This window comes from Melopsittacus undulatus, chromosome 5 (genome assembly GCF_012275295.1).
Source record: "Melopsittacus undulatus isolate bMelUnd1 chromosome 5, bMelUnd1.mat.Z, whole genome shotgun sequence".
Classification (NCBI taxonomy): domain Eukaryota; kingdom Metazoa; phylum Chordata; class Aves; order Psittaciformes; family Psittaculidae; genus Melopsittacus; species Melopsittacus undulatus.
The window spans coordinates 42,216,764-42,231,027 of record NC_047531.1 but is presented as its reverse complement, the minus strand read 5'-3'; positions in this window follow the sequence as shown (position 1 = coordinate 42,231,027).

The following is a 14,264-nucleotide window of genomic DNA, read 5'->3' as shown; positions in this document are numbered from 1 at the left end:
TGTGATTGTCTAACATGTACTTAAGCAAATGTAGAATTAAGGCGTAGAGCATAATGATATTTCTATCAGATTCTTTTTTTCCTCCCTGTGATTTATAACTATGATTTTGAAAATGAACTATCCACCATTAGTGTCAATGTAGAAAAGTCTCTGATTCAAGAAGGGTTTTTTAGTAGCTTAGCACGAGACAATGTTCTCAATCATCCCTGTTTACTTTAATTTATACATGTGTTTCATTACATAGTATAGACATTTCAATCTTCAGATTTCGACAATTTTTCTTTCCAGTATTATCCTCTGTGTGCATCTTCCTGAAATACACATTACCTAGCAAATATACATACATTATCTAGGGATGAAGGAGAATAAAGTGACAGGTATGAGGGTATGAAGATTTACAGATGGATTGAGCAGCCTCATAAGAAAAAACGTATCTGCTTAGGCCCATCAAATAGCAGTTCCTCTTGTCTTTCTCTCCAGAGCATTTAGGACTTCAGTAATTCTACACAGGATATATCATAAAGTCTTTGGTCCTTCCTTCTGTTATTGTATGATACTTGGTATGGACTGTTCATAGAATCATGCAACACTGTGTGAGTTAAACAGGCTTTTATAACATGATTCATCACTCACATTGCTTTTAGCAGCTGAAACTACCATATTACTAGGGACCAAAGTAAACTGGAAACTACTTCAGCAGAAGTCTTGTTTTACAGCAGGTTAAAATATTTGGCTCAATGCTAGAAATTATTCAATAATCACTGTTTTCTTCCTGTATTTTTTTCAGGTTTCAGATACAGAATCACTCTGAGTGTGTCTACTTGGATGGTTTCACTATTTCTACATCAGCATGCCCTTTGCCCAGGTGCTTGATCTGTCTGAAACTTCATATTAACAGTTAAACATCCATTGTACAGTGGGCCTGCTGTCTCAGACCTTCTGGAAGCCTAAATAGGACAGAAGAGGATTTGTGTCAACTGCCAAAATGTGCTTCTAGGTCTTTGATGCTTTGGATTTGAGGATCCGAACCTGACTCCCTTCTGATCACTACATTCATGAAGAGTGAACTTGGATAAAACTGGAGAAGTGCAGTGGTGGTGCAGTTGGATCTGCATGCAGCAATCCAGCACCACACATCATCTTTCCTGCCCTGAGACTGTTACAACAGATAGAGCCCAGAGTCATGAACTAAAATGACCAAGGGAATAACCATAGAATCATAGAATCAGCAAGATTGGGAAAGACCTTTAAGACCATCAAGTCCAACCATTACCCCAGGACTGCCAAGACCACCACTGAATCATATCATTGAGGGGCCTCATCTACATGCTCTGTAGATATACCTATGTACATACCTATTAAAAGACAGGAAAGATGATGGTGGTTAACTGGAATATATTGGAAAGCGTGGGACCTGGTCATGACATAAATTATGTAGAGTAAGTGTTGTATACTGCCTGGCACCACCCACCTGGTGCAAAAATTCTACTGCTGGTGGACAGAGGGTAATGTTTACTGGTCACAAAGTGCAGGACTAGGACATGACAGCTGCCACTTTGCTGGTGCCCCTCTGCTGAAGCTTCCCATGCAGTGTTGGCACAATCCTTTGGCTGCTCCATTCCTGGAGTGGGTGTGAGGAGTCTACTTTAACTTCTCATAGTTGTCCTGCATTGGAAAAATCCCTAGCAGACAGGTGGGGCCAATAGCTGGAGGCAGTAACTTCTCTTGCATTATTTAGTGAGGTCTGCTGGAATTTCTGTTGGAGCTTTCACTTGGCTGGTTACTGAGAAGATATCAGCAGAGGTTGTGCATTTCTTTTCCACTTGCATCTAGCCTGCTACTGATGATAGAGTCATGGAATCATTTAGATTGGAAGAGTCCCTTAAGATCATCCAGTCCAATGATACATGATGTAGCTTATAGGGGCAACTGATAGTGGTACAGATTGGTCCTTCGGTTCAGCTGCAGGACCTGCTACTGGGGTTGGAGTGGCTGCAGTGTCAGTTGTTGGGAGTTGGGGTAGCTGCTGTGCTTGTTGCTGGGGATGGAGCAGCTGCGTTGTCTGTTGCTTTGCCATCGGGCCCAGAGACATCTTTTTCCTGCTCCTTACAGAACAGGGCACAGGCCAAGCCCCAGCACGTTGCTGTAATTTGTCCCTCTCTGGTATTGCCAGGATGACAGCACACCTCATTCAAGTGTTCTGCTATATTTTCCAGATTTTGCACTTGTTGGAGGGCCCCACTGGCCTGGGAGCTTGCCCATACAATCCCACACACCCTGCCACTCATGTACAGCCTTGTGGAAGATCTCTTGGTGGTGTTCTTAGATAGCTGTTTAACCCTAGACAAGACCCAAGCCCCACCCTGCTTAGCTTCCAAGATCAGATGGGTTCAGGCGTTCTCAGGGTGGTATGGCCTTAGGTAAAACATATACAGTACATGTAGCAATATGCAGATTCCCAACAAAAACAGCAGGCTGGTTTCAACGGTATTCAAAGGATATTAAAAATCTTTAAAATTCCCCAAATCTACTGCGAATAGCCTGGTGAGGGAGTGAAAGGTCCTCTCCATAGGTTGGCCCTCCAAGGGGGAAAAAAGAGGTGTAATTGTTAACAATTCCCATTACATGCCTCCCAAAGTAGAGAGGTGATGGCCACACTGACAACACATACCAGATCGGTTTTACAATCAATAATTATATCGTATTACAAGTCATTATCATAAAGTACAATGAAACAAGACCCTTAGCCCAGGCCCCAAAGCCAATAAACACTAAAAGAGCAAATATTGGTTCCAAGTAAAATGTGACATAATTAAACTCCAAACCAAGTGCTGGTCTGGAGTGCAACACCAAGTGCAAAGACCAAGTGCAACAAGTCTGAGAGCAAATAAATAAACATGGTGACAAGTGACTGTTAATCCAAAACAATGCTTATCACAAATATGATCAGACACACTCTGGTCAGATCTGTCGCTATCTCAAACCTTTGTGCCTCACACTGGGTGCCAAAAAGGATTGTAGTGGTTTAAGCCCAGCCAGTATCTCAGAACCACCCAGCCGCTCCCTCACTCCCCACCTTCCCCCTGCTCCCTGAGGGATGGGGAGGAGAATCAAAATAATGTAACTCCCACTGGTTGAGATAAGAACAGTCCAGAACTAAGGTATAACACAAACCACTGCTGCTACCACCAATAATAATAATGATAAGGGAAATAACAAGGGAAGAGAATATAAAACTAAAAAGGGAAGGGAAGAAAACAAACACCAGCTTTATTTGGTGCTCTTGTACTTACTATATATAGACCCAGTTTGTGTTAGTATGCTTGTTTGCTTTAGTGCGCTTGTTTAATAAACTGTGCATGTTATACAGCTAGTGTGTGGGTGTTTTGTTGAGTACCCTGGCTGTCAGCAGAATACTGACCCAGGATTAGTCCTGGAGAGAATCCAGCATTACTGTGTGTATGATGGATGTGGTAAAGACAGCGCGTGCACTGCCTTGGGCACATGCCTGGTACAGGCACAGAGCTGTTCGGAGAGAGGTGATTTGGAGAAGCAGTCAGAGATGGACTGTATAAAAGAGTAATGGAAAAGAGACAGACAATGAACATGTGTCTTGGAACAAAGAATTGAAATTATGCTGGCATGAGTGAAAAAGAAAATACTCCAGTGTTGTACAACAGAAGCTGGTTGCAGGCACAGACCTGGAGGACTGGGGCAGTTGTATCTGGGGAGATTCTGATGAGAGCTGTTCCGAAGAGGTGGAGGAACTGGAGGAAAGGAATATGTGATCTCTAATTAAAACAGAAAGGCGGAAGGGCCTACAAGGTGGCAACCCTTGAACCAAGGTCCACACAGCTCCTGGTGGGGACTTCAGCTCAGGGAATTGCACATGGAGATTTCTAGCAAGGCGGGTGAAGTAGAAATGGAGTATTTGTGGAGTCTCTCTGACAGAGGAAAATCAGGTACTGTTCAGTGATGAAGAAGAGGGCGGGTCTTGGATCCAGGGATGTTTGTGAGCAACAGATTTGTAGGCTATCAGTCGATAACCTCAGGAGGGCTTACTGGGCCAGGGACTTACTGGACCTCAAGGAGAGCAGAAACCCTGTCACTGTGAAAATGAAAGGGCTGTCAGAGCTGGACCTCAAGGAGAGAGGAGAGCCTGTCACTGTGAAAACAAGAGGGCTGTCAGAGCTATCGCAGGAAGTACAGACGGCTGCTTGCCCCCAAGAGATGTGTCAGAGGGCTGCACGGAATACGGATGGCCGCACCAGTAGGTGCCAGCCACCTCAGGCCCTTCCGTGAAGGATCATCAGACGTTCTGAAAATGCTCTTTCAGTTTCTGAGGAAGAGAATTCTGAGGGAGAGAATCTCGTGCGCGTCTGGACTCGGGCGGAGACATCACACAACTAGTTACCGGAGCGCGACAGGGACTGGGCCGGCCCGAGGGGCGGTGCGGGAGGGAGCGTCCGACGGGGAACCGCCCTGGGATCTCGGACCGGCTCTGGACAGAGCGGGACGGTCTCACGCTTGTGACAGAAATGAGCTTTGGCGAAAAGCGTTCCTGCGAGGGGTACCCCGAGCGGGGCTACACGGGCAGCCCACCAGTCTCATGCCGGCACTGCTCCAGGAAGGGTTAAGAGCCCAGGCACACGCAAATGCAACCGCCCTTGCTCTTCCTCCCCCGCCCCTCAACGATGTTATTAACCAGTTCGCAGCTTTGCGGGAGGACTCGAAGTGGTTAAAAACCGGAAGCAGCGATTTGGGGCTCGGGCTGCTCCCGGGAAAGATGAATACCTGCCAATAGTCAGCAGATAAGGAGCCCTACGGACATACCCCCCCATGCGGGCAAAGTCTGGAATTTTTAATTGACACGGGGCCCAAATTAATGCTTTAAATAAACAGCAAATGGAGAAGTTAGGAATTAAACCATCAAAGAAAAGCTGTAAATACAGTGGGGGTGGCTGGTGTAGCAAAAAAAATCCTCTTAGCTCAAACTCAACTCTCGCTACCTGGGGAGAAGAGGATGACCCCTGTGAAAGTGGCTCTAAATCCTCACAAAGAAAATACATAAGGGTTTGACAAGGATTTGGCAGGCAAGCAACTGTATTGACACAATGGCGGGGTGTGGAGTTTTGGATGCAGAGAGGCAGAAGCCCCCCGTGTGAGGTTTTTGCAGGCTGCCCCTGCATCACCACAATCTAGAACAACCTGGGTCTCTCAATATGGGCTCCCAGCGACTCCCAGATGGGGCATATCTGAAGTAATTAAAGATCTAGAGAAGAGACAGTGGAAGTTGTGCATACTCCCCTTATAACTCTGCAGTCTGGCCAATGGTGTTTAGAATTTATTACAGAAAATTGAATAGTAATACTTCACCACTGACTGCTGATGTCCTCTGTAGTGACAGCAATACAGGCTGCTGCCCGCCCCTGCATTATGCCTTATCTCCCTGAAGTGTGCAATGGGTGAAGAAGTGGTTTGATCCATGAGTCGGTCTTAAAGAGTATCTAAAATGGACTTGAAAGGTAGGAGAAACATGGGAAATTGTTTCTGCTGAATTCAGAAAATAAGCTGTATCAGACAGCACTGCATTACTGCCAAACTGTAGCATTTGTCCTTTGAGAGCCAAAAGCAGCCTCCATGCAGTGCAGGGGGGGCCTAGTTTTGAGCCCAGTGCATTTTCATAGTGGATGTGACACACTGCTTGCCTACTAATACAGAAAAGTGTATTGTAACTTTGCTAGCAGCACCTTTGGGTTTTGGTGTTGGTTTGGCACCTCTGTGCACTTCATGTCTCTTTGCTTCGTTATTGCTTGTTGTTGCTCCTCGTGCCACACCCATGACTGTGACTGCCTATTCCTGGCAGTCCCAGGGTGTCATTTGGAGAGCTGTGACTGGTCCTTCATTACTGGGTCATCATCCCTGTATTAATAAAAACTATTACCGCACATCTTGTAAAGGTGGTTTGGCACTGTTGGGTAAGAGAGCCAGCGGAAAAATTCTGCATTGCAGCATCATCTCCATTCCAGCTCTTCATTGGACAGCGGTCAGAGAGCCTCATTGCCCTCTGTGAAGGAGAGTCCTGAGCTATGTGGCAGGCCTCATTCTTGTTTTCCCCCAGGAACTGCTGTTTTTATTTTCTCCTATGCAGCCTCAACAAGGGTCAGAAGGCTTCAACAAAATGGTGTCATCCAGGGTTATAATGAATATACATCTACATTCACAGTAGCATGGGGAAACCCTGCAGTGGCTGATGTCACTGAAGTGATAAGGGTGTCCTGGTTTCAGCTGTAACAGTTATTTTTCTTCTTAGTAGCTGGTGCAGTGCTGTGTTTTGGCTTTTGTCTGAGAATAATGCTGATAACACACCCATGTTTTGGCTTCTGTCAGTAGAGTTTACCCTGATCAAGGACTTTTCAGTCTCCTATGCTCGGCCAGTGGGGAGGGGCACAGAAAGCTGGGAGGGAGCATAGGTAAGACAGTTGACCCAAAGTAGCCAAAGGGGTATTCCATACCACAGCATGTCATGCTCAGTCTATAAACTGGGGGGAGTTCCCGTGGTCAGGCAGGTGGTGAGCATCACTTGTGTTTTCTGAATTTTTATGTATTCTTTTCTGTTATTCCCTATTAATTATAATATTATAAAATTATTAGTAGTATTGTTAGTATTATTTATATTTTGCTGCAGCTTCTTGCCCTCAGGTGCAACCAGTAGTGAGGCTGAGCATATTATTCTTGGTAGGCACATGCATACAAATGCACATACGCACCACAGATATAAATATGTACACAGCTGCCACAGAAACCTACAGAGGCAGCAGACCACTCCTATAAACACAAATGACATCAACAGCCTCCCTCCTTTTTTTCTCCCTGGCTGAGTAGGGTAGAGGACTACTAATGAAAAATATAGATGCATGTGTGTATCTACAATGTGGATCCCACCAGCATCTGGGCTGTTGCAAATCAGAGCATTATCGGGTCAGGTAAAACAAATAAATGATGCTCTCCATGGCTTGAATTTGCTACATTAAGATACTTAAATTCCAAAATTAACTTTGGGACTTAAAGCTCACTTTTGATCCAATTCTTGTTCCAGATCTCACTGGCAGAAAGTAGCTTATCACTCTTAGAGAAAATATCCAGCTTCCAGTATCAGATGAGTTTCAGCATGAGACTGCTGTTGTTGCCTAGTAAAGGGACCTATTAATCAAGCTCTTGCTGCTGTAATGAATCAGCTGCGGTGCAGCCCATTGCTCCTCTTACATCAGGTCTCAGCTGCAGGCTGAACAAGAAAGAATATTCTAGTAATGAAAGCATGGAAATAGGGATGTGCTTTATACTTTATGTTTGACATAATTTGTTCAGAATTCAGACTCTTGACTTCACTGCTTCACTTTCCCATTCTGTAGGCTGATTATTTTTTTTCTTTTAGACAACAAAATTAGGATAGCATATATACTTTGGAGCTTGCACATCTTATTTATGCACTTCCCATTGAGGTCATTGTTGGTTAGTTGCTGTTGGTCACTACCCCACAAGAAGACCTTTAGAGCTCAAATTACTCAGTATGATCTGCAGTTGTTCAGGTTGGCAACAGGAAAGAGTGACTCCACTAAGGGATGTAAATAGATTCTCCCCACTGTTGCAGAGAAAACTAACCTTCCTGAATATCACACATTGTGCTCCCGTATTTCCTGCTGTAACCAAAGGGCAGTCAAAAGGAGACAACACAGTCAGTGTTTCTATTGCTAAATGCATCCTCTTTAGGGAAAAATCTCTGATAAGACCATGTTATGCTAACTATACTGTGTCCCCTAACCCAAAGCTCTAGAACAGATTGGAGTGGCTGAATTGCACGGTATGAGACCCAGATCTTCTCTGTAAATGCAAAAGCAACAATAAGGACTCCACTGCAGTCCACAATGTTAAGTGTCACATGTCCTGAGATGTACAATGGAGGCACGTGGGGATGATTGCAAGTGCAAAGCCTACTGCCAAAGCAAAAAGAGGTCCAAGCCATCATGACTATCAGCTGTGCTCCTTGCCATGAATTATCTCCAGAACCATACCTAGGTTTCTTCCTGGAAGGACCTGGATAGTTTGTTCCAAAATAGTTCCCTGTCATGAACTGACAGCCATGCAGAGTGGACAAACTAGGAACCAGGACATGGGAGCCCAGTGATCTGATAGTGCTGATATGTCCAGTAGATGAGGTGTTAGCTGCAGAGACAAGGATGACCATGTGAGCTGTACCTGTGGCAGTGGTTTCGTGTGAAGGTACACAGAGCTGAAAATGTTTGTAAAACCCTATCCGTGTTTTATAGCATCTAAAGTGCTCCTGGAAAATTCAAGTTCTTCAAGGGGAGGACCTACAAGGTGACCTTGCTGGTTAAAAAGCATGAGGTGGACACACAAAGTGATTTGAGCTGCAGCTTGTGGTCCCTGATTCCTGCAAGAATGACTGGCTGTAAAGGCAGAATGGGAAGGAATGAAAAAGCCTTGTTTTTGCTACCTGAAGAGACCCCCTTGAAGGCTCCTCCAGCATCCTAGAGCACAGCTGAGGAACAGCTGAGGGAAATGGGGTTGTTTTAGTCTGAAGAAAAGAAGGCTCAGGGAAGGATCTTATCACTCTCTACAACTACCTGAAAGGAGGATGGACAGAGGAGGTGGCTGGTCTCTTCTTCAAAGAAACAAGTGACAGGACAAGAGGAAACAGCCTCAAGCTGCACCAGGGGAGGTTTAGACTGGATATTAGGAACAATTTCTTCCTCAAAAGGGTGCTCAAGCATTGGAACAGGCTGCCCAGGGCAGTGGTGGAATTAAGATCCCTGGAAGTGTTCACAAGCCGTGTAGATGAGGCCCTTAGTGGCATGGTTTAGTGGTGGCCTTGGCAGTCCTGAGATAACAGTTGGGTTTCATGATCTTAAAGGCCTTGTCCAACCTGGTCGATTCTATGTGTTCCTGTGTTCCTGTTGCTTACATATTAGCTCATCAAGCACTGTCTTTTGCAAAATTACAGTGGGTAGCACAGCAGGTGCTTGCAGAAACTTTATGGCAATTGTTTCATATAACCAATAAGAAGTTTTCAGAAGCCCATAAGCCTTTGTTAGACAAAATAACACAGCTGAAAAATGTCTTATACTAAATGGAAGCCTTGTGGTTACGGAGCATGTGGTGGAGCCATTACTCATGCATTGCTCAAAAGACCTGGAAAATCGGGTCTTAAAATGTAATGAGGATTAACGTCACTTTGTACAATATATGTCTCATGTTTTAAACTACTGATTCTCCTGAATCACTGGCAGCCCATAAGACCATATTAACTATTTCTCAACTTATCCATGAAATCACTGGTCTTTGTCGTGTTTTCAAGTTAGAAGTTTAGTGATCAAGATGCCCGGTTACGTCCACTTGGTAGTACACTTGTGTTTATGATTGTTTGGTAGAGGTTCATTGGGCCATGCAGCTGGGCAACTGTTGCTCTAAGGCTCTTGTTCTGACTGATGCTATAGAGTGAACAGTGGGAGACTGTCCTGGCTCATGGACAACTGCAATGTCAACCTGAGCATACCTTGTGAAACGGCTATTGGCAAGGATCCTCACAGTCATCCCAGAGAAGGAAAAGCAGGAATGTTTTTAGGTGCTAAGCTTGGTTTTCCTGTGATTGCAAAACATTATAGAGTTTGGATGTTTCCAAAAGGGTAAAACAAGGGGATTCCATATACTGGGAGATTGTTGACTGGGATAGTCTGGGGGCTGGTGTATTGTTCTCTTTAACAGAAAAAAAAACAACCCAAGCCCCAAACCCCAAACCACACAAAACAAAAAAAATTACATGTGAAACCCAAATGATCTCCTCTAACCATAAGGAGTGGGAGGTTATTTAGAATCTGAATATGGAGGTAACTGATTCTCATTCATTTTCTTTGTAATAGAATCTAAAAGCTGAGATGCTGATATTTCAAGAAGGAAGGTTAAAAAACCATTCTTCACTATGAGGGTGGCAAGACACTGGCACAGGGTGCTCAGAGAAGCTGTGGCTGCTCCATCCCCGGGCTTGGAGCAACCTGGTCTAGTGGAAGGTAACCCTGCCCGCAGCAGGGGGATTGGAAATGGATGAGCTTTAAGGTCCTGCAGCCCAAACCATTCTAGGATTCTGTGATACTATGTTTCTTTGTTTTAATTCAATTACTGTTGCTTTTTTAAAAGCTTGGTGCATCAGTCTGCCTCTCTCAACACAGCAAAACAATATAAATAAGGGAACAAGGAAAATAGTGAAGACAGGAAAACTTTCTACTGTGGGAAAAAATATTTTTACCCTTTAGAAGACTCCATGACACACATTTTTATTCTTTGTGATTAACTGAAATACATGTTCATGGTCACTTATGGCAAAGGTTCATAATAACCAAATCTTAAATTAAATCAGTATGCCATTGGTTCAAGATTTTGAGCTAATTCAGAATGGCATCAGTATAATTACTGTATCAGAATTACATTGTTCATAGATTGTTGGTTTTTTTAATTTCTGAGAAATTAAATTTTGGTATCAAGTTGTTCCTTTAAATATAGTAATATTTAATACTTATTAGATTAACTAGAAGTATAGGGAATAATATTTATTGCTTACACTGCTCATGCACTCTTCTTGACCTCATTTTCTACCCTTCTCATTACGTGTCCCTGTGGATTCTCTGACAGGCTTCCTGTTCCTGTTGCTTATGAAGAAAGATTGGGCCTTAGTTTTAATCTTCTTTACCAGTCTTTTTTAAATCCTTTTTTTTCTTCCTTGATATGTTTATGTCCTCCTATTTTCATGATTTAGACAAAGCAGGGTTTTTCAAGGATATCTGTATACATTACACCTTATAGATGAAGAAAAATTGATGGTATTTCAAGTATTTCATGCTGTATGAGGCTGATATACTTTATTTCTTGTACGCAGGACTAAAATATGTTCCAGAAAGATGATGTTGGCAGCATACCAGTTAATTTACTGTCAGCCTATCTGTAAAAAGATCTTGCAGGGACTGAACAGTGTGCTGTTTGCTTTTCTCACACTGTTCAATATTAGAATCACAGAACAGTTAGGGTTGGAAAGGACCTGAAGGTCATCAAGTTTCAACCCCACTGCCATGGGCAGGGACACCTCACACTAAACCATGTCACCCAAGGCTCTGTCCAACCTGGCCTTGAATACCATCATGGATTGAGCATTCACAGCTTCCTTGTGCAACCCATTCCAGTGCCTCACCATCCTTACAGTAAAAAACTTCTTCTTTATATCCAATCTAAACTTCCCCTGTTTATGTTTTAACCCATTACCACTTGTCCTGTCACTACAGTCCCTAATAAAGAGTCCTTCCCCACCATCCTTATAAGCCTATCAGAAAATGAGCAATATCAGAAAAATGTTCCATCCATTTAACATTAAATGATCCAGCATGCTCTACCAACTGCACTATGAGCTGCTTGTTTCTAGCAAATATTCTGAGAAATACCATTACTTAAAAACCTAAAAGTTGCAGAGGGGGATAAGACTTGGAAGAGGGGAAAGCTGTGTAGGCAAATTCACCAGAAGTATCCAAACTCTGAGACATACACAATACTATTCAAAGATACATTAGCTTTTTAAAAGCAAATGTTTTGTCAGAGTAGGTTTGAATGTGTTGTGGGGAAGAATTTCTCAGATTACAATAGAATTTCCTGAGAAGATCACAAGCTATCAAATAGCCTGGGACTGTTGAGGCTATTTGCTTAAGTGAAACGGATGACAGGGCACTGGCCCCACATCTACCTGTTTTAGATAAAAAAAACCCAGACAATAAAACAGGTATTGCAGTGGGGAGTGGATTGTTTGTGCTTCATCTGAGGTGAGGTCATGACTGAGAAAGTACTTACAGTCCTTAAGTGTTATGCAAATGTCAAGTGGAGCTATAGAACAGAAACAAGTAATTATGTATTACTCATTCTTCTGGAAAATCCAAGGCCTCACTACTGAAAGGTGTTGTTTCCACTGAACTTCCTGCTGTTTCTCTGACAGAAAGGAAAACAGGCATGATTTGTACCATGAACCTAATAGATTCTATGATTGTGCATGGCAAATGGACATTCTTTGTTGTGTTTCTTTTCTAATCTGTGACTGCATCTAGTGTCTAGATTCTGCACATACTGCTATACTGGGCATTTTGGGACAGCCTCGGGAAATCTGAGGTGCTCTATGCAAGCTAGCTGGAATATCAGAGGTAGGCTAGTCACATCATAGAATTCTCTGTTGTGAGTCCAGTGTACATGCAAAACACAGAACGTAACTGCTCCTAGAAAAGTGAGTGGGATTAAGTGTTAGTTCGAAACACTGTATGTGTGCCCAGTGTAAAAGAGAAGAGGGGAACAGGTGCATTTGATGGGATAAAATGGATTGGCAACTTCATCTTTATGTGATGATAGAAAGCTAACTTACAAAAAACACATTTCCAATGCAATGCATGCCTCTGACTCATCTAGACAAAGAATAGAGGGAAAAAAAATTGTATGCATCTATAAGATTTCTTCATAAGAGGGTGTGAATGCAGTAACATTCTGAAGTCTGGACAGAATTAGTTGAAGACATCTTGATTCTGTGCTGTTCATGCATGCAACATGACTCTATTTTGAAAACCAAGCATGTATGTGATACTTAAGTCTGTATTTGCATTGCTTTGGTCTTGACATGCATTTGGCACTGTTCCTCATTTCATCAATTTTCTAGCCAAACTGTGGTCTCCAATAACATCTTTCATCCTGTCAGTACAAAGCAGAGCTAGTCTAAAGTCAACAGATTAGTTTACATGACATCCGGTATTAATGTATCTTTTGTGTCTTGTAACAGCAGCTTAGTGTGATGTTCATTGTCTCCCTCATGTTAAATCCTGATCTTTGTGTTTCCAGATAATTAATCCCCTCCTGCTCCTAGCTTCTTTATCAGGCAACTCCAAACTACTTCTTTCTCCTTTCTTCCAAAAGCAAATAGAACAATTGTGTTTTTTTTTCATTGCACCGTGATCTTCTTTAGAAGTAACCCTGACATGGTAGTGATGTGCATGAAGATCTGAGCATACTTTTTTATCACAACATTGCTACAATACAAGAAAGTCCTTTGGGATCAATAACTTCACGGAAGTAATGAATCCTATAGCTTGTTTCCAGAAAAATGTGTGCATTTTAATTAATATGAGCATCATGTCTTCTGACATTTCAGTTTTCAAATACTTTATCTTTTTTCTTTTCCATGTCTATGTATCAACAAGAAAGTCCTCTTATGCTAAAGACATGCTGCTCTTAAATAAAGGATGAGCTTCTGCATGAGTTTCATAGAAACAGAACCATAAAATGGTTTGGGTTGGAAAAGTACCTTAAGATAACCTAGTTCCAACCCAGATGCCTCTCACAGTGTCACCCAAGGCTCTGTCCAACCTGGCCTAGAACACTGCCAGGGATGGAGCATTCACAGCTTCCTTGGGCAACCTGTGTCAGTGCCTCACCACCCTTACAGTAAGGAATTTCTTCCTTGTATCTGACCTGAACTTTCTCTGTTGAAGTTTGAACCCATCACCCCTTGTCTTATTGCTATTGTCCCTGATGAAGAGTCCCCTCCAGCACCCTTTTAGGCCCCTTTCAGATACTGGAAGTCTGCTGTATCTCCACATGGCTTCTCTTCTCCAGGCTGAACAGCCCCAACTTTCTTTTTACGACTGCACCAAAGCCCTTTGAATTGAATTCTATTGAATTCTACTTCCTTCTCCCTCCTTAATTCTTTTTTGCCTGTTATTCAGTACCTGTTAAAGTAAGCCACAGGGTATTTCAAAGCTTCAAATGCAAACACATCTGCGACACATTCTTAACTGTCTTCCACCCTCATTACAATTAATAGAGCAGCTTTTTTCACAATGGGACTGCCCTGTTTGCACACCACCTGCCTGCTGTGCAGAGTTGTCACTTCAGTGTCAAGATATTCTGAAAAGTTTTGTGCAATAGTACAAAGTAACCGACTAACTCAGTAAGAATAAGCAGACTCAGTGGGAATAGTGGGAAAACTGTCCTAGGTGTTCCAGCCGCACCCAGGGCGATGTTTTTTATGTCCTAACTTGGTCAGCAGAAAGCTTCCGGGAAAGATGGGTAGGTAAGGTGGTTAGGCATAGGTAGTTTAGGTCATCACCTATGCTGACGGAAAGAATAATCACTGTACGGCTGAATCATAGAATCATAGAATCATAGAGTAGTTA